Raw genomic sequence first — 22281 nt, 5'->3', positions numbered from 1 at the left:
GTATGGTTTGGTGGGGGTGTGTGGCTGCCCAAATATGTGTGAATAGTTGATTCAGCAGATATATGAAGTTAAAACTACATGTTCTAACAGTTGTTTGGGTGAGTAAATATCTTGATAGGTGTGGTGATTAGCAAATATATTTCTCAATGGTACATGTCCAACAAACTAGAAAAATAAAAGGCAGTGAATGTGTCAGTTGTTGTATATAAATAAGTATACATAAGACTCAATGATTGTGTAAGTGACTATATGGATAACTGCATACTTGTAATAATGATTTTATAATACACTAAGTATGTCTGTAGCTAAGTAAGTATGTAAGTAGGATCCATTGTTTGCATAAGTGATTAGGATAACTTCATATGTGAATAGGTTGTGTGCTGGTGTGTAATGTCGATATAGTTTTTTCATAGTGTTCTATTGTTCATTGACAGCATGTATGAGTGAATTTACAGGTAAGTGATTAGATGTGTGTATACATCTAGGAATCACTGAGTGGGTTTTTAGATACTTGTATTGCTGTGTCAATGGATTCAAATATGATACTATGTATTTTACAAAGAGTGATGAAAGATGTTACTAGTGTATGAAAAGGTGTATGTGATTTTCACATGGATGATGTCATCAGTGATGTCATCAGTGATGTCATTTGAGATGTCATCAGTGATGTCACTGACCATGTCTTGAATGATGTAATATGTGACATCATCAGCAGTGGATTGCGGGTGCGCGAAATATAGTTAGTACAACTAACTATATAGGAGCAATTTCAATGGTTTTGTAAGAGTGAAATGTCCAGCTAACTATAACACCCCTAAAACCTATAGTTTTTTGAGTGAATTTCAAAGGTTTTTTAAATGCTAATTCCTAACTATATAAGGCCTGAAACCTATGGTTTTTTCAGTGAATTTCAAAGGCTTTTTAAATGCTAATTCCTAACTATAAAAGGCCTGAAACCTATGGTTTTTTCAGTGAATTTCAAAGGTTTTTTAAATGCGAATTCCTAACTATATAAGGCCTGAAACCTATGTTTTTTTCAGTGAATTTCAAAGGTTTTTTAAATGCTAATTCCTAACTATATAAGGCCTGAAACCTATGGTTTTTTCAGTGAATTTCAATGGTTTTTTAAATGCTAATTCCTAACTATATCAGGCCTGAAACCTATGGTTTTTTCATTGAATTTCGAAGGTTTTTTAAATGACAATTTGTAAATGTATTAATTGTTATTTTTTTATACTGATTTACTACATTTTTGCAGGCAGGTGTTCACAGGGCACGCCCCTTTTTACAACACTCTGCAGTGCAGCTCCATGGCGCTTACTGAAGATACCTGTTGGAATAGTTCCCTCTAGGGGGCCTCTGGATTGAACAGGAATTAATTCCCCAACTTAAACTGTGCAAACGCACCCTGTAGAGTGTTCCAAATTGGGGGATTACGTTCCCTTGCATACTAGGAGTCCCTGGGGGCCAGGTAGTCCACCTGAAACCTCCAGTATGCACCAGGGGACTGCATTGTAGAGAGGTGTAATGAGGCCACACCCTTTTTTACACCTCTCTGCAACGCAGCCCCCGGGCGTGTTTGCAGAGGGGGAACTAATTCCCCTTGCATACTGGGGGTCCCTGGGGGCCAACTAGCCCACCAAGGGGCTGCGTTGCTTTGCCCCGGGTGGGCGGCGGTCTCTGGGGCAGTGTGGGGGCATTGGGGACCACCCCCACTTCTTTATCACTATGCCCCCATGATTATGTCCCCCCGGGGGGTAATTTAAAAAAAAAAACAGACCGGGTTTAAAAAAAAGAAAATTGGGGCCTTTTTTGTCCTTGTGGGACCACCTGGGCAGGCCTAGGAGGTCAGGGTGTGTCTACCCTGCCCCCTTTTTGTGTTCTACACATTTGTTTTTCTGCTTTCTTGTGCCTCGGTCTACGGAGCACAAGATGGATGCCAACACTTCCTGGTTAGAAGTGTTGACAGCCAATGAGCATGCAGCTTTTTCGGGAAGGCATGCTGTTTGACTGCCACTGTCTGTCAACACTCCAAACCAGGAAGTGTTGGCAGCCATCTTGTGCCTCGGTAGAACCAAGGCACAAGAAATCAGTGAAACTAAGGTTGAAAACACGCAAAGGGGGCAGGGTAGAAGCACCCTGACCCCCTAGACCTGCTCAGGGGGTCCCACAAGGACCCCCCAAGGCCCCAAAATATATATTTATTTTTTAATTTACAGGCGTGCGTACATGTACCTATGCGAGGTACACGTACGGTGCACGTACCCCGCGATTAAAAAAAAATAATAATACATTTTTTTGGCCTTGGGGTTCCTTGTGGGACCCCCTGAGCAGGCCTAAGGGGCCAGGGTGCTTCTACCCTGCCCCCTTTTTGAGTTCTACACATTTGTTTTTCTGCTTTCCTGTGCCTCAGTCTACCGAGGCACAAGATGGCTGCCAACAATTTCTGTTTTGGAGTGTTGATTGACAGTGGCAGCCAATCAGCATGCAGCTCACGCACGCAAAGGTATGCGCATGGTACACGGACCCGTGCGCATACGGTGCGTGCTTATAGATATATAAGTTTATAAGTTCCTGTATAACTAAGTATGTGTTTCTATAAGTGATCGTTTAAGAGAGTCAGTATGTGTATGTTTGTGTGTATAGCTGTGTATGCAAGTAAATGGATGTTTGATTATTTGCATGTGTTAGTATGTGTGTAAGTAACTCTATGGATGAGTATCGGTGTGTAACAGGATGTATAGGAGTACATATGATGATTGAGTACATGTATGAGCGACTATATAGAACTGTTGGTGAATGAGTGGATGTGGAAGTAGATGTTGGAATAGGTTGTTGTAACTGGTATTGGTATCTCCATTTTCTTGAAAATTTGTGTTTCTATTTTTGAATGTGTGTATTAGAGTGAGAGGTCTGCCACTCTTTCACAAGGATGATGTCATTAGTGATGTCATTTGAGATGTCATCAGTGATGTCATGAGTGATGTCACTGACCATGTCATGAGTGATTTAATATGTGACGTCATCAGCAGTGCATTGCGGGCGCGCGAGTTATAGTTAGCTGAACTAACTATAACGGGGGAATTTCAAAGGTTTTGTATGAGTAAAATGACCAGCTAACTATAACTGGTGTGAAACCTATGGTTTTTTCAGTGAATTTCAAAGGTTTTTAAAATGCTAATTCCTAACTATAACGTGTGTGAAACCTATGGTTTTTTCAGTGAATTTGCAAGGTTTTTTAAATGCTAATTCCAAACTATAACGTGGCTGAAACCTATTTTTTTCAGTGAATTTCAAAGGTTTTTTAAATGGTAATTCCTAACTATAACGTGGCTGAAACCTATTGTTTTTTCAGTGAATTTCAATGGTTTTGTAAATGATAATTTTTAAATGTATTAATTGTTATATTTTTTATACTGATTTACTACATTATTTTAAATTATTTATTTTTAGATATTTTATTTTTTAAGTTACATATTCTTAATATAAATTGAAAAAAAAATGTTTTCACACCTCTCTGCAACGCAGCCCCCTGGCGCTTTTGCAGAGGGGGAACTAATTCCCCTTGCATACTGGGGGTCCCTGGGGGCCAACTAGCCCACCTGGAACCTCCAGTATGCACCAGGGGGCTGCATTGCAGAGAGGTGTGATGAGGCTATGCCCCTTTTTACACCTCTCTGCAATGCAGCTCCCTTGTGCGTTTGCAGAGGGGGAACTAATTCCCCTTGCATACTGGAGGTCCCTGGGGGCCAACTAGCCCACCAGGAGCCTCTAGTATGCGCCAGGGGGCTGCGTTGCTTTGCCCCAGGGGCCGGCGGTCCCCAGGGCAGTGTGGGGGGATTGGGGACCCCCCACACTTCTTTATCACTATGCCCCTGCGATTTAGTCCCCCCGGGGGGGTAATCTGAAAAAAAAGACCGGGTTTTTTAAAAAAAAATTGGGGCCTTGGGGGTGCTTGTGGGACCACCTGGGCAGGCCTAGGGGGTCAGGGTGTGTCTACCCTGCCCCCTTTTTGTGTTCTACACGTTTGTTTTTCTGCTTTCTTGTGCCTCGGTCCACCAAGCACAAGATGGATGTCAACACTTCCTGGTTTGAAGTGTTAACAGCCAATGAGCATGCAGCTTTCTCGGGAAGGCATGCTGATTGGCTGCCACTGTCTGTCAACACTCCAAAACAGAAATTGTTGGCAGCCATCTTGTGCCTTGGTAGACTGAGGCACAGGAAAGCAGAAAAACAAACGTGTAGAACTCAAAAAGGGGGCAGGGTGGAAGCACCCTGACCCTCTAGGCCTGCTCAGGGTGTCCCACAAGGACCCCCAAGGCCCCAATTTTTTTTTTTTGAAAAATCACGGGGTGCTTGCACGGTGCTTGCACGGTGCTCGCACGGTGCGCGCACGGTGCGCGCTTATAGATATATACATTGTTTTTCAAATTCGATTTTCTCAACAACTATTGAAGGGATTTACACCATTTAAACAAAAGCGTGATCTGCGAATCAGACTCTACCATTTTGCCAAATTTGGTGTAATTCCGTTCAGCCGTTCGGGCTGTAGCCGTGTCTAATCGTCCTATGGAAATTAACATGGGGAAAACATGTTTTGGGACCCCCCTTTTTTCTCGGCCCCCGCTTGACGAATCTACCTGTGACTTTCAGAGAAGAAGCGGAGCGGAACGTGCCATCTTCTTTGAGAAATCCGCGAAGATTCAACAACCGGCACCAAAGTTATTCCCAATAGAATGTTGCGGATTTCCTATGGAAACTAGGTCCTAACTATATATACCTACTGGCGACCGCCAGTAGGTAATATATAATTTTATATATATATATATATATATATATATATATATATATATATATATATATATATATATATATATATATATATATATATATATATATATATATATATATATATATATTGAGAAAGGCCTCTGTCTAGGCTGAAACGTTTCTTGTACCTGGGATTGAGGGCGACATGATCTAATAAATTGATGCCGAATCCTGAAACCACTTTGTGCCTGTGCCTTTTTCCACAGAGTTTTTCTTTGTGAGAGCCGGATGTTTTGTATATATATATATATATATGCTCCAAGATGGCTCCTGATTGCAAGACCCCTGGCGCTCCAAAGATTCGGTGCAAAAACTCCTCGGCTGAGCCCAGCCTTAATTATCTTTCTCACCCCCTCACTGCGAGGGATTAAGTTTGCACTCACAAAGGTTCCACAGTTTTCCAATTTTTTAGTTTATTTTCTCGATTTTCAGCTCATCAGTCAAAAACAACCGACGCGTTTCGCTGCTCCCACACGCAGCTTGCTCACGGTTAAACATTAGACTTATTCTCAACCCCACCTATTTCTACAGGGTAGGGCGCCAAATACATTACAACCATTTCCTGTATCACAACCGGAAGTTACCTGGGAATTGTAGTTTTTAGGTGTCATAAGGAACTACAGAAGTACGTTATGCATTACATGATCTTATTAACATTCTTTTATGTTTTTCCAATATTGTGTGCAACAGTACCATGATATAATACAATTTCATGCGTATGTGTGTCATTATGGCTACTATTGTATATACTTCCGTATAATTCATCCTCATTGTTTTGTGCCCCCTAGTGGGCTTCAAGAGTTAACGTTATTGAACCAATTAGCATAGAGTTGTTAATTTCTCTTTTTTTTACTCTCTACACATCAGTTACGACATTATCTCCGTCATACTTATTCTGCCCTCTAGTGGGCTGATCATATGTGTTGACCCATAACGTCTCTATTTGTTGCACACTCATTTTCCTTACAATATTTACATCTATCCCAGGCTGCCTCTCCTTGATTGTTAAATGCAAAACAATTCCTGCATATGATTCAATTAAACATCCCCTCTCTTAAGAAAAACATTCTGAAAATTGTCTGCTGTCATTCAACTTTTTGATACCACATATTGTCCCAAAGTTCTTTTGTCATGCGTCAAAGGTGTACATGCAATTCTTCACTCTGGTATAGGAGTAATGCATAACGTACTTCTGTAGTTCCTTATGACACCTAAAAACTACAATTCCCAGGTAACTTCCGGTTGTGATACAGGAAATGGTTGTAATGTATTTGGCGCCCTACCCTGTAGAAATAGGTGGGGTTGAGAATAAGTCTAATGTTTAACCGTGAGCAAGCTGCGTGTGGGAGCAGCGAAACGCGTCGGTTGTTTTTGACTGATGAGCTGAAAATCGAGAAAATAAACTAAAAAATTGGAAAACTGTGGAACCTTTGTGAGTGCAAACTTAATCCCTCGCAGTGAGGGGGTGAGAAAAAAAAATATATATATATATATATATATATATATATCTATATATATATATATATTTTTGCAGCAAGCGTCCCAAGATGAGAGGAGCGGCCACAAGCTGGTGCAGGCGGCGAGGTTCAGGACACCCTCGCAAATCAGTGATTACAGCAAAGTTTTCTTCAAAGGAAGACGCCGCACACCACCTCAAATTTTGACTTGTTTGTTTATTTCTTGTAGGTTCCCCACCTACGCGTTTCAGACAGGTAAACTGTCCTTGATCACGGTTACAAACACGTGTCCATCGTTTGTGTCTACCATTTATACTGATAAGCTCCACCTGGCAGTTTAGGATGCATTGTGGGTTCAGTAGTTTATTAAGCATTTGAATATCTAGCAATGCGTTTTGACCAGCCGGATCGCGGCAATACAATGGCATTGGTGAACGTTTGTTATTATTGGTCAGAAATTGTATCATTGAAGTAATTTCATGATACTATTAATATGACCAAATAGGAGCGATCATGGACTGAGTGTCCATGTGGGATGTTACCCGGCTAAGTGCCCGTTGGCACTAAACTTTGCTCCTAGTGTAATCGAGGCTAAGTGCCTCCGTTAGGTAATGTCATTGTATGCTTTGATCAACAGCAGGTTAGGCGCAGAGTTAAAAGCTATTAATTACATTAGGTCAAGGACAGTTTACCTGTCTGAAACGCGTAGGTGGGGAACCTACAAGAAATAAACAAACAAGTCAAAATTTGAGGTGGTGTGCGGCGTCTTCCTTTGAAGAAAACTTTGCTGTAATCACTGATTTGCGAGGGTGTCCTGAACCTCGCCGCCTGCACCAGCTTGTGGCCGCTCCTCTCATCTTGGGACGCTTGCTGCAAAACTATTGACTCATGAGAGAGAGCCCAGCATTATTTGGCGTGCTTTGACAGAAACAGATTTGTAAGGGTGTATTGTCGCAGAAGATTTTCTGTGGAACCACAACGGCGCTGCACGGATTTCCGCTACCTGCCGGCTCCTAACCCTTCTGCCAACGGAACCTCGTCCTAGCACGCAGATCCTTCAACCCACACACTAGCAAGACGCCACTGGTCTTTCCGCCGGTTGAGCGCCGACTGGAAGTGTCGGAGGGCACCACCAGCGACGGGAGACTCCCGGGTAAGTGAAACGGCGAAAAGCAAAAGAAAAACAAATCTTGTGGCGTGTCATAGCGCATGGGAATGCTGTAGCGAGCAATTGGCATAGCGCGCCTTCCAACTACTGAAACGCGCTGTTACTTTGTCACTGCTTCCAGACAGGAACCAGACTTTGCTCACCTCAAAAAGACAGTTTATTTCTTGTGTTGGGTATCACTAACAACAACATCGCATTTCTGAACTGCGCAAATCCCCATATAAAATAAATAACAACCACGTGTAAAAAAGGTCACGAATGTTAAATCTGCACAATCAGAAAATCGTAATTTATACCTGAATCCCAAACCCCCTCAAATTAAAATGGAACAACGCACAGCGAAAAGGCTAGAAAAAGCTGAGAGTATATTTGTCAAGAACACTGCAGCATCCAGTTCAACAACTGTCAGAAGTGCAACCAGCACAATTGTCAAATTAACTACTAAGCAACTCTTTTACCAACTAGAGAAACTCCAAAGAAAAGAAATCTCCAAAAGTTGGGAAATAATCACCCTGAATAAATACACGGAGCTAGGACTAGTTCCCAGGGGACTTCGCATTTTCACCCTACCGAACCACCCAGATACCAGTGCAGAAATGCTTGAAGAGTGGGGAGAGAACAATATGGAATGCTCACGTAGAATGATACTTATCATTGTCAAACATGCTAGAAAAGACTTAGAAGTCTTACATACCAAGATACAAGAAATGGAAGATCAAATCCAAGCACAAGGAGAAAGCGAAGAAACCATCAAAAATCTACGGCAAAACATGGATAAAAATCTCGACAAACATGACAGTGAAATTCAAGATAGAAAGGAACGCAAGTTCAGGCGTGATGAAGCAGACTTCGAAAATGGGACCATTTTCACATTTGCTAAACGTTTTGAAACGCTAAAAATGCAACATCAGACTGGACCAACAAATGCACATCAAGATAATACTGTTAGTGAAACCGAGTCCGAAGTAAGCGACGGGGAACAAACTAGAGTGCCATCAAAAAAGCTTACTTTTTTAGAAGAGCTAGAAATGCTCCACAAAGACCAACAAACCCCAAAAACACGGGGAAGAGGACGTGGCAGCATAAGAACAAGAGGAGGTGGAAGGGGACAGGCATCAAATCCTACACAAGGAGGAAAACCCGGAGAGGCAACAAATCAAAGATACCCTCTTCGCAACAGGACATTCAAAAAGTAAAAAAGGTCAACAAATTGGATCAAAAGTTAATAATCAACCTATCTGACTATAAGCTGACAACCATTGAAGAGACTATTCTGAGCAAAGGCTTAACCTTTTGCCCTGACAAGCACCATGATGAAGTTGAGACTAGAATTGACATCTATAAATATGTGCGAAAGCTGAAACTAAAGAAACTCTTCTCGCGAAAAAAACAAGGAGAGGAGTTGCCTACAACCAGCATCATCGCACAAACAAAACATCCAGAAACCTTTTCAGTCGCGGACGCGACAAGTTTACAAACAGCTCTTGAACTAGCTCACCAAGTGGAGCAAACGGACTTGACCAACACTCAATTCCTGTCTCAAATGGGTCAAGTGATAGGTACACATCCAAAGACCAATTTGAAAAAGAAGTCTAAATTCTGTCCTGTTCTTTACCCTGGCAATCGTGTTGATACATTTCATGATTTGGTAGTGGCGGAACTGGAGACAATGAAAAATACAATCAATAACAAAGAAAACGTAACTAAGAACGAACGCATCGCTCTAAAAAATCTCCAATCCAATCCAATGATTGAAATAAAACCCGCAGACAAGGGTGGGAACATTGTTGTTCTTAACAAAACTGATTATTTAGAGGAAGCACATTGCCAACTAAACAATGGGACCAATTACCAACTATTGGAGCACAATCCAACAATGGATATGATGCGGACTTTACATAAACAAATTGAGACATGGCAAGGAAGTGGCCTAATAAGCAAAGAAGAAAAGAACTTCTTAACAGTCACCCATCCCATCATGCCAACGGCATATTTCCTTCCAAAGGTCCACAAGACCCTGATCAAACCACCTGGACGCCCGATAATATCGAGCTGTGGCTCTCTATGTGAAAACGTATCTTCCTATGTTGATTATTTTTTAGCTCCTCTAGTCCCAACCCTGAGCTCGTTCATTAAGGACACGGGCGACTTCCTACGAATCATCATGGGAGTCGAATGGCAACCAGAGTATTGGTTAGCAACCATAGATGTCGTGTCATTGTACACATCGATCCAGCACGACATAGGTATGAACGCAGTAAAATACTTCCTCAATCAGAGACCGATATCTGAGTTAAGACACACAAACATGCTGACTGACATGATGTCGTTCTGCCTGGAGAACAATGTCTTCACCTTTGACAAGAAAACTTACAAACAAGTCTGTGGCTGTGCCATGGGAGTCTCCTTCTCTCCGAGCTATGCCAACCTCACCATGGGTTGGTGGGAAAAAAACATAGCTTGGAGAGAGGAGAACGAGCCATACACCACGGATGTGGTTGTTTGGCTCAGATTCATAGATGATCTGTTCCTCCTGTGGAAAGGGACCAAACAAAAACTGATGGAATACATCGAGATTTTGAATGTGAACGAGGTAGGATTACAGTTCACATCAAACATCCAAAAGAATGAAATCGAATTTCTCGACACGAAAATCTACATCAACAACAACAAACTGGAAACCACAGTATTCAGAAAAAAAACATCTACAAACAGTGTGCTCTATGGAACAAGTTTCCATCCCACTTCACTCAAACGAAGCATCCCCTACGGGGAATTCCTACGAATGAAACGGAATTGCTCGGAAGAGATTGAAATGGAAAACAAATTTACAGAAACTTGAGATCGCTTTATCCGGCGTGGATACAAACAGGCGGACATAACTAAGGGCGAGCAAAAAGCAAGAGCCAAAACAAGAGCTGAAACACTGATACCCAAAGGCAAACCTTTACAGAACGATGATGAAGAAAAACCACGACTGATTTTAACATACTCACGAGAAAGTTATAAAATCCGTCAAATTTTGGAAAAATTCTGGAATGTACTGAAAAAGGATAATGAGATAGGAGCGTCAATAGGCGATAGACCTCTAATCACTTTTCGCAAAGCGCCCTCCCTACAAGACACACTAGTTAATAGCCACTTTAAAAAGGAAATCAAAACTTTGAGTTGGCTAGAAAAACGACAACTGGGATTCAGTAAATGCACAACATGCAAAGCATGTACGATTGGCCAGAACATAAAAACCATAAAAGATCCGAAAGGAAGAACATTTGATATAAAGGACAAGATAACTTGTGAGTCATCATTCGTAGTATATCAGATTGTTTGCTTCTGATGAAAGAAGTATATTGGTTCAACCATCTGCCCACTTAAAAAAAGAATACTCGAACACACTAGAGCCATCCAGAACAATGACATGAGCTACGCAACGGCAAAACATCTGAAGACGCATCCTGGCAAAACATGGAAAAATATGAAATATGCAGGAATTGCCATGGTGGGAGAAAATGAAAGAGGAGGTGATCGAGTAACAAAATTGAGACGCCTCGAATCCAAACTGATCATCAGGTTTAAGACCAGACAGCCGTGGGGTCTCAATATGGACGAAGAACTGAGCGTACACTTATAATCATCCTTTCTGAACTGAACATTGACCTTGTAGATAACTAATTGTTGAATCCAAAAGTTTCATAACCTGATTGACCGTGCAATTTAATTTGACCTAATGTAATTAATAGCTTTTAACTCTGCGCCTAACCTGCTGTTGATCAAAGCATACAATGACATTACCTAACGGAGGCACTTAGCCTCGATTACACTAGGAGCAAAGTTTAGGGCCAACGGGCACTTAGCCGGGTAACATCCCACATGGACACTCAGTCCATGATCGCTCCTATTTGGTCATATTAATAGTATCATGAAATTACTTCAATGATACAATTTCTGACCAATAATAACAAACGTTCACCAATGCCATTGTATTGCCGCGATCCGGCTGGTCAAAACGCATTGCTAGATATTCAAATGCTTAATAAACTACTGAACCCACAATGCATCCTAAACTGCCAGGTGGAGCTTATCAGTATAAATGGTAGACACAAACGATGGACACGTGTTTGTAACCGTGATCAAGGACAGTTTACCTGTCTGAAACGCGTAGGTGGGGAACCTACAAGAAATAAACAAACAAGTCAAAATTTGAGGTGGTGTGCGGCGTCTTCCTTTGAAGAAAACTTTGCTGTAATCATATATATATATCTATATATATATATATATATATATATATATATATATATATAGATATATATATATATAGACAGCCGCTTCAGTGCGGACCCGTGATGGCGCCAAACGACGCTATCCTGACACGGGAGACCGGTGTCCAGGAGCAGTTGAATAATGACAACAGGACACCCAGCATTACAGCGCATCAGCCCACAGGGGTTTTATTTTGTTTTAATTTACTGCTACATTGAAGAACTCACTAGAGACTAATGCTCATGCACTACAGGATCCAGAATGCCGCAGGTTGCGGACACGCCCACAAGGGCAGGCCCTTTAAAATTCAGTGCATGATGAACCTTCACGGTATGCAGAAGCCAATGAGAAAGGGATTACATTCCCGAAACCGGTCTGGCTAAGGAAAGATGATGACTATTTCTTCTGCGTCTCCTGCTGCAGCTGTTCCTTAAATGAAATGGATGCAAATTTGCGATCAAGTATATATATATATATATATATATATATATATATATATATATATATATATATATATATATATATATATATACACACACACAGATAGGTATCCTGAACATATTTTTGGTCTCGATATTCCGTGTATATTTTTAAGGGGGGGTGGTAAACTCTGCTACAACAGCGGATTTCAAGGAGTTTCGCCCACTGCCCACTCCATAACACCTCCACCATGGCTGCCATGTGGAAGAGTTTATCTCCTGCTTAGCTTGCCAACATTAATTTGGCAAGTGCGAAAAATTGAGTGCTACACCACCTCTCAGCAAGATTGCTCAACACGGGCAGGCTTGCACATTGCTACCACTCGCATCAAGAAAGTTGCTGCTCGAGTTGCGAAAACTGCTGTTCAAGTAGACAATCCACTAGAACAGCAGAAAGAAGCAGCAGTGCCTGGTGCACCATGTGGTGCCGTTCACACTCATTTTACAGCATGGGACAAGCACCCAGTGCAGAAATCAGCTTGACAGACCGGAATCCTGCCGCTTGCAGAACTCCATAGAATTCCACGGAGTAAAACGAGTTCGGCCTACCTCTAGATATTTTTGTAGCATGACATATTTTGACATACAATCGTTGGCTGGCAGGGCATAGTAAAGAGAGAACTGTGTTCACTGTACATTAGGAAGGTGATCTTGGAAGAGAAATAAGGAGAAATATTTGTAGCCTAGATGCTAAAGTTGGAACCGAAGTTTGAGCGGAGGGAGTAGAATGTTGGAGTTGCGAGGGACGCCGAGTAGGTTTACCGGCAGGGAGCATGCCCGCACCAAATGGACCACGCGGACCTTTCCACCCCCTTATGTGACCTTGATGCTTATTAAAGCCTTCATATACATTCACCACAAATTTCTGAAGAGTCATATGTATATATAGTATTTGAGTGCTCATTGTTATGCATTATCTTCACGGTTTTGGAGTGGAAAACACAGGGCTGGTCCTTGTGATGTCCTGAGGAAGAGCTGAGGGGTACAGCTCGAAACTAGTTGGCTATCTACTAGGTTTCCGGTCCTATTAGACAACCGGCCCTAGCTAGAGACCCACCCCACCTTTTAATATATCTGCTAGGAGCACGAATAAAAGTCTTTTTCACCCACTAGTAAGATATTTTTAATTCACACCACGCCACTCACTTTTTCTCAATACACCACATAGTCCTCACTAATAGTGCTCCTACGTATTTCGCAAGTCGTAGCACGCCTCAACCCACAGCGGGTTGGGATGGCCCCTATGATGAAGCATGTCACCGTGAGGCAACTCCGGTGAGTGAGGGGACTCAAGAAAAAGGGTATCCCCCCCCTATTTTTCTAAAAATCACATCCATCTATGATAGTGACTCTGACAGCATAGCTAGGTTCCTTATCCGACACTTCGAAGCTTTTTGACACATGGAGTTGTGGAATAGTCATATGTGATTGAATTGAACAGTCGTAATACAGCACCACGCCCACTACAACAACAGCCACTTCTAGGGTTCTCCGATAAAAGGGGACCATGCTCTGATGCCAGTGGTCAGTGCTGAGACATATTCAGGAGACAGCATTTGAAATTAGACTAAGCCGTGAAAGACATATACAAAGCGCAGCAGCCACATGATCAAGAACTTCATATATGAACACACGGAGTCACCATCAGTTTTAACAGGCAAGGTTTTCAAAGAAAATGAGGTTGTATTGTGTTTGGGCATGGCTTGCAGAATTCTCAAGGAACATCAATATCTGTGATGGTGGAGGACCTCCAGAGTTGTGAGAACCCATATGTGGAGCATTTAGAGCCTGTTGCGCACTGCAAACACATCCATTGTCATAATTTGCAGCAGTGTCTCTTTGTGGAGCAAAACAGCACACGTATATTGATGTGCAATGGGACCCGTGAACTCGACTTTTGGACTGTGGCTCAGACAACCCCGTTTTGATTTTTACTATGTAAGTAAACAACTCCATGCAAAAGAGTCCTAGTTCCTTTTTGACTTGGCCACTGTAATGTTTATGAGATAAGGCACTTGTGATACTTTTTCTCAGAGTGGAGAGTGGCGGTAAAAACAGCCTGGAGGTAAGTAACCCCTGGCACATTTGAGCACCATTTTTCCTTAAATTACCCAAATGCCCAGATGCCACCGTTCGTACAAATGAGCGCAGAAAACCTCCAAGCGGAAATCTCCAATACACTGGACCAATGTGCCCCTAGCCCTAGACTAGAACAACCTCCGAAAAATGGTAATCAATAGATCTTAAAATATTAAAGAGAAAGTGCAAAGCACCAGAGCACATGTGGAGACTATCCAAACAAGACAAGGACAGACAGTCGTATAAGATGGAAATGAAAATCTACAACAATGCCATTAAAAACACCAAAAAGTCTTACTTTGCAAAGCGTGTGACAGCGATAGCAACTCATCTAAAGAACTCTACAAAATAGTTAATCCATCTAGCCTGTCCCAAGTCCTGTCCCCTCATTAGAAGGCTGTGAGGCAATCAGCAGATTTTTGCCGATAAAATCGCTGTGTATTATTCCTCATTTAGAGATCAGCACCTACCAGACGATACAGATTGGGAAACTTTAGACCCTCACCTTGATGCCCAATTCTACCTCAGTAACTTCAACCCCTTTACAGAGGAGCAGGTTACAAAAGCAATGGTCGAAGTTAAATCAGCGTCCCCATTAGACCCATGTCCTTACTTTGTTTTCTCCCGGATTATGCCAATTATATGCCCATACGTTACCCACATAGTTATCCAATCCTTACATTCTGCAGTATTTCCAGAGATCTAGAAAAAAGCCATGGTGGTTCCCCTACTAAAAAAAGTGGACACAGATGTTCAAAACCCGGCAAATTATCGACCAATACCTCAGCTTTCATACCTATCTAAAGTGATGGAGAAGTTGGTAAATAAACGATTAACCAACTACCTTGAGACTAATGAGCTCCTGGACCCTAACCAAACCGGCTTTAGAGCCACTAATAGCACTGAAACCTCCCTCCTGGCAGTGCTAGACAACATCAGATCTGTGGTCGACCAGGGTAGAGCCGCTGCGCTGATCCTGTTGGACCCGTCGGTGGCTTTCGACACTGTCTCACACGACCTCCTGTTGAAAACACTTCATGGAAAAGGTATACACTCTAAAGCCCTTTTTTGGCTTTGCTCCCTTTTAAACAATAGAACACAGACCATACAGCTGGGCACTTTTTCCTCAAAGCAAAAACCCATTAAGTATGGTGTTCCACAGGGAGCTTCCTTGAGCCCTACTCTCTTTAATGTTTATGTGTCCTCACTGGCCAAGATCAGCAAAAAATGGGCATCAGTATCTGCTCTTATGCAGACGATACACAACTGATGATTGCTCCCGATGGACACGAAGACATAAGGATCAGACTAACCAGCTGCTTTTCGGAAATGGCAGCCTGGATGTCCCACCACTGTCTGAAACTGAACGCAGACACGTCAGAGATTCTACTCTTTGGAGGAGCACACTAAGTCTGGAATGCATTCCATGGGCTCCCTGTGCAACAAAGGGCCACATTTAAACTGCTAAGCCATGCGAACAAAGTCTTACGCCATCTTGGCCCCAGAATTCTTCAAGATAGAGTTGAATCCTATGCCCCCACACAGAACTTAAGGTTGCACCACCAGGGACGGGCAAACACTAAATGCGTCAAGAAGACCAGGGCAGGGGGTCGCTCCTTTTCACACCTAGCAGCGACCCACTTGAATGAACTTCCATTAGAACTTCAGCTTACCAACGACAACCTGGTGTTCATGAAAAAATTAAAAACGCATTTGTTTCCTAAGATCTGACTAGCAACCTAGAGACCCTCTCTCAGAACCCCTCCCCCACTTAGGATGTGCACTCCTTAGCGCTGAGATATCCCCACGGATGAATATTGTGCTGTATAAATAGAGTGAGTCTTAGGGGACAGAAGTCGTTTTTCGTCATAGTCCCATCTCAGTTAGATGAGGGGCATTACAACTAAAGAGTTTTCTCACCAGCATTTCAGCGGAGTAACCCCTCTTGCACAGACCGATCAGTGCAAGAATCACAGCTGAATTGAACTAAAATAACATTTTGGTATGGCTGGTTATATTGGTGGAAATGTTGCTGTATAACTATATTTAATTTCCACCGATTACAGTATCGCCCTACTATTGCACATCACATATGCGAGTTGACGGTATAATTGGGAAGTGAGCCTGAGGACATTTGAATAAGACAGCACCAGAACTGATTCATAGCAGAACCAAATATCTCTCGTCTTCTTAACGTATGAGGAAACGTCCTACTGTGCACAATTCAGAATGAAAGCCTTGTACTGACTCCTGAAACAAAGGTTCTCCCGAAGGGGCCGGGCTGACAGCTATGGTTTGTTCGTGTTTGACAGCTAACATTCAAGGGTCATGGGCCTCGCGCCATTGTTTCTGTACAAGCCATCACTTGTCACTCGCTATAGTGAGGGCTGTGTTCACTTTATGCCAAGGTTAACCCAGCAACTCTGACTTTTTCTGTAATACAAGAGAGACCTGCGCTCCTCGCGTTGTGTCTTTTATCCATCAATTAAACGGCAGCCGAGCGGACCGTGGATAACAAGGAGGCCTCGCATGTCACTGCAGGGGGGGTTTAAAAATAGGCAAGCGATGGAAAAGAGTGGAAATGTAATCAATACCGTGATTAATGGCAGTAATTTCACGCGAACATCTGGGCAATTAGGCATGCTCTCAAGGAGGTGTTTCTTCCTGTGATTTGTGAAGGGATAAATGAACTTCAGGCCTACGGTAAATTTACATCAATATATTCAAGTGAGCAGAGGCAGGAACTAATTCCGCTTGGGACTGTTCCAACTTTCGCATTCCAAACGTGTTCACAAACATTTTTGGTTGTCGATGGCTCAAGGAAGCTAAGCAAAGGGTCCCGTTGTTCTCTTCATCGGAGCCTGTGGTTTTACGTCCAAGCTGGCTCTCAAGCAGCAGACAGTACCAGCCTGTTTGCAAACCCCCTCCAGGTGGCCAGTCTCCCCCATCTCGCGTTTACGCCCTGTCCTTTCCAGCCTTGCATCCTTTTCCCCAATAATAATTCTACTGATGACATGATATGGTGTATAGAAAAGGCCGCAGTTTTATTAGATGTGATTCATAAATTTCACAAATTTTGGTCGGTCATTCATAAACATCATGTTAATTTAACAGTGTGCATTGTCCTGAAACATTTGTTGTTGTTCATTTTTTGACAGCATTGTCCTTATTCGAGGTGCCCCTTTACACAAGTCTCTGTGCTTATGGTTCCAGGCTTCCCTTGCTACCGAATTTGTAGGCATCCGTTAGGACCCGCCCGGGTTGCAAGTGCCATTCCGCTTGCTTTGGACCCTTGCTCGCCACTCGCCTGCTCTTCAGTGCCCCTGCTGTGTGGCATCCCAAGAACCCGGTGTGAGCATTTCATCTACTCTGTCTGTGTCTGTGTGCTGTCATTCGCCCACTCAGTGCCCCTGCAGTGAGGCAACCCAAGGACACTGTGTTCTTCTCAAGGGGGGGGGGGGGTGGAGTTCATGAGCCCAGTCACGGTTTGCCACCCTTTTTGAAGCCCTGGCTGGTTGCCACCTCTTTTCTTGATTGAGTGGCTAGCGGTTGGCTTGTGGGTGACCAATCTGGTGCGCACCATTATCGCAGGCTTTGCCGTGGGGGGGGGGCACTCTCCCCCCGGGAAGGCGTTTGCCACGGGCCCCTACGGGGTTCAGCTTCGCCTTCCCGGATCGTGTTTCTATTGTCCTTCTTTACTTTGCAACTGCTCACCAGACATGAATGAGTAAGTCTAAAACAGTTTTAATTAAAAATTCATGCCAGGGTGTTGGAGGTAGGGGACTTAAATACTAAACACTAGTTGCAAAACACTGGTCTCCAATTCCGATCAGTGTGGAATTTGCCAACCCTACCTATATACTAATTGGAAGATTCACAGACCTCCATTTGCAGTGGGTCCTAACCTCATGAATGTTAATTAGGTAGATTGCAAATTGCAACTTACTCCATCCTGAATGCCATCACAGGTAAGGTGGCATGATAGCATTAGCAGTCCCTCAAGTCTGTCTTTTTTTTTTAAATGGTTTCCTTAAAGGTAACATGGCCATTTTTCAAAATAAAAGTTTTTTTTATATTCTGTTTGAGAGTTGGCCATGGTCCCCTGGACCACTTCGTACTCACAAATTACACAAAGGGAAAGAGACCCCCAAAGGGTTTTGTGAATGGCTTACCTCACCAACTTGGGATTCAGTAATTTTGTAATGCGTTACAACCTAATTATAGTAAAAAACATTGCTACATCTCCTGCCAATTTGTTATTGGGAAGGAATGACAACAGCATGCCCCTTCAAAATTGTGAATCAGTATCCATTCATAATCTCACTTTAGGGGTCGTTAAAATCTCACCTACTCTTAAAATGTAATTAGTACGTAGTAAAAACATATTTGCGGTTGCAAGCATACCTCGGATCGCAGTGTTTGCAACTGGAAAAATATACGCACCACGGTCTAACTTCTCATATGTAAATGGCCCTGAAAATGTGAATGGATACATGATGCATCGAAATCATGAGTACCAAATAAGTGGTGGGGTTTGCACAAAACTCGTTCAGTGCACGCTAATGCACTTTTTACTCTGTTTATATCAGCCTGTCACATACAGTAAGCATATATGTCTTTTGGCCTAATTATGAGTCTGGCGGTCGTGTGACTGCCAGACTTACGGTGGCGGTGATCCGTCCGCCACATTATGACATGAAAAGTTGTTGCAGTGGAGGACCACCGGTGACTGTTCTCTGGCGGTGGTGGATCTGCACCACAATGTAAGATGCTCAGCGGGACTGGCGCAGTCCCTCATAGCATATTATAAGCTCCGCCAGCCCTTTCTTGGCAGGGCTCCCGCCATGAAAAGACTAGCGGTGGAGGAACAAAGGGGTCCCACAGGGCACCCATGCCTCCGCCATTGTGCTCCCCTGTCAATATGCATCAAAAGTTTCCTTTTTTGCCGTTCCGATGGCAGTGCCTGTTTTCCAGGCACCGGCATGGGAAAGGCGAAGGACCGTCTGCCATACGCGAGTTCAACTTGTAATATGGGAAGCAGTCCTTGCAAGAGTTTTGGGCAGGTGCCGGCGGAGAGCTGGCGCAACTGCGCCAAACTCATAATCAGGACCTTAGACTTCAAACAGTCACATAGGTTGTCTATTGGCTCTGTTGCTCGGATAGGAATTTATCTTGAAAAAATTAAGAGAAAAGAGGTGTTTGACAAAACAGGAACACGTTGGTTTAATTAAACACAGCGGCCAGGACAGCAGCAACAGAGTGGTGTTTGAAGATTGTCTCGATGTGCAGATGGGCATTATATACAGTTCTTGAAGTACAATAAATGGAGTACACATTCTTGTAGAGCACATACATTTGGGCCTAGTCATGAACATAAGTTCAGCCATCTGATAAGGGGGCACAAGAGTCTTTCGATTTTGTGAAGAACCAATGTGGGCCAGTGTGTATATGTCCAGATGTTCTGCATGGCGAGTCATGATACCCCGTGTGTAGTGTGCATGCTGTGTTCTGATTGGTTGAGTGTGCCCAACTACATGTGGTGTGTGACTTTGGATAAAGGGATGCACGTTTCCAAAATACCACAAACGTGTTTTATTGGGGTCAGTTTTCTGTGACATTTTGTGGTGTAGCTGCCTATCTGAGGGATCGATCTGGGTTTTCCCTGTTTGCTTATTTGTCTTTGGGCACCCCACCTGTGACCTATTAATTGGTAGGCGTGGGCTTGGGTGGCAGGGCCTGTCTGACCACATATGGGGGGATTGATGGGGAGGTCATCTCGAGTGGATTTGACAGCAATGATACAAGTTTGTTAATATGTGTACAAACAACAAGGAGATCATTGATATCACATTTACCAACTTCTCACCGCTATGCATACATTTGTTGTGGCATACATCAACATTGTATTGACTGTTATTAACAACTCTTTTTGTTTTTGAGGGCTCCACACTTACAGTCATTTCACTATGGGTTCAAACAGAGGACAGAAAAGGCACTAACAGAAGGTAAGAAAAACCAAAGGTGGTGATGGACGGAGCGTTGACAATACAAACACTCACCCCCAGTCAACTGATCTGGGTTTAATCCATCACCGTTCTTTAGCTCACTCCGCCACCCCAGTTCAGACATGGCCATATGCAAATCAGTCTGACCCTGTGCCTCATGGGAACAGTCCAGCCCGAACTGCCAAGCCATGTCTTCCCTGGACCGGAATCAAGCTTCCCAGGACCGGTTTCTGGCATTACAGCCGTCTTCAGCCGGGCTTGCTTGACTCCAGTGGCAAAGTGAGCAAGGGACTCACGTCTGAGCATACCCTGCCAACTTAGGGCGAACAAAGAAAAACCAAAGGTGGTGATGGACGGAGCGTTGACAATACAAACACTCGCCCCCAGTCAACTGATCTGGGTTTAATCCATCACCGTTCTTTAGCTCACTCCGCCACCCCAGTTCAGACATGGCCATATGCAAATCAGTCTGACCCTGTGCCTCATGGGAACAGTCCAGCCCGAACTGCCAAGCCATGTCTTCCCTGGACCGGAATCAAGCTTCCCAGGACCGGTTTCTGGCATTAAGCCGTCTTCAGCTAACAGAAGGTATTCAGGCCTACATTGTGAAATGCTTCAAGTAGAATATATATTTTCATGTATTATTTCCAGACACATATTCCTTGTTTTACTGGGTTTGAAAAATAAAAATGAACCAGAGAACCCACACCCATGTTTATTGGACGTGATTCCACAAGTGATAATACCAGGTGCTGATTCAACATCAGAGAAATTGTATACGAGATTGCACCCAGAAATATGGTGTGCTGATTTATTACCACACCTGGTAAATCCATACAGAGTAATTATAGAACACTATTTGTTTCCATTTTCATAATTAACACCCATTCTAATTGTTGGTATAGTGATAAAATAGGTGGAAACATCACTGAACGGCTCTTCCTGCTCGAATGCTTAATCAGGAAAAATCACAATAAAACATCAAAAAACACATTTTCATGATGAAACTCACCTTTGTTCATACAATATGGCATCACACAAAGTTCCAACAAGTGGGTAGATCAATTTATTCAAAAGCCATGATCATGTCACATCCATAGACATATCAAGGGATCAAAATGAAGAAGTAGGGTAGGATGTAAGCACTGGTGCAAACATTTAGTCAATGTAGTCCCACCACACACACTTTCAAATGACATGACAGAAGGGCACATTTACAAAGACCTTATACTGGACAGAATCCTACTTCAGGTGTAGCAACCTAAACAATGGTAATAATAGGAGATTGCAGTACAGAACCAGCTGGTATTTGTTAAAATTGAGATCCTTGGCGTAGTTTCCCCAGTTTTTTTGCCTCCGACCTCCTGTTTAGCTGACTTTATTGTTGCTGGCTTTAGGATTCCGGGCACCTTATCACTGCTAACTAGTGCTAAAGTGCATATGCTCTGTACTCTAAACATGCTAACGTCGACATATCTACAATTGGCATATTTAATTTACCGATAAGTCCCTAGTACAGTGCACCCTAGCTGTGCAGGCATGTAAATTAAATGCTACTAGCAGGCCTGCAGCACTAATTGTGCCACACACTTAAGTAACACTTTAAACACGTCTTAGGCCAGCCACTGCAGAGCCTGTGTGTGCAGTTTAAACTGCCATGTTGACCTGGCAAGTTATTCTACTTGCCAGGCCCCAACCTTTTATTACATATATGTCACCCCTTTGGTAGGTCCTGGGTAGCCCTAGTGGAAGAAAGTAGTGTATTTAAAAATAAGACAAGTACTTTATATTTTACATGCCCTGGTAATGAAATACTCTTAAATTCATTTTTCACCACTGCAAGACCTATCCCTCCCATTCGTTAGGATGGAGACTGCCTTATAACATTTTATAAGTGTAGTTTCCCATTGGGATAAGATAGGAAAATCACATTTGGTGTCTGCAGACTCACAATTTAAAAACACAACTTATGATGAAGTTGGTTTTTAAATTGCATTTCTGAA

Source organism: Lissotriton helveticus, chromosome 4_1, assembly GCF_964261635.1.
Source record: "Lissotriton helveticus chromosome 4_1, aLisHel1.1, whole genome shotgun sequence".
Taxonomy (NCBI): domain Eukaryota; kingdom Metazoa; phylum Chordata; class Amphibia; order Caudata; family Salamandridae; genus Lissotriton; species Lissotriton helveticus.
Note: the sequence above shows the minus strand (reverse complement) of the source record.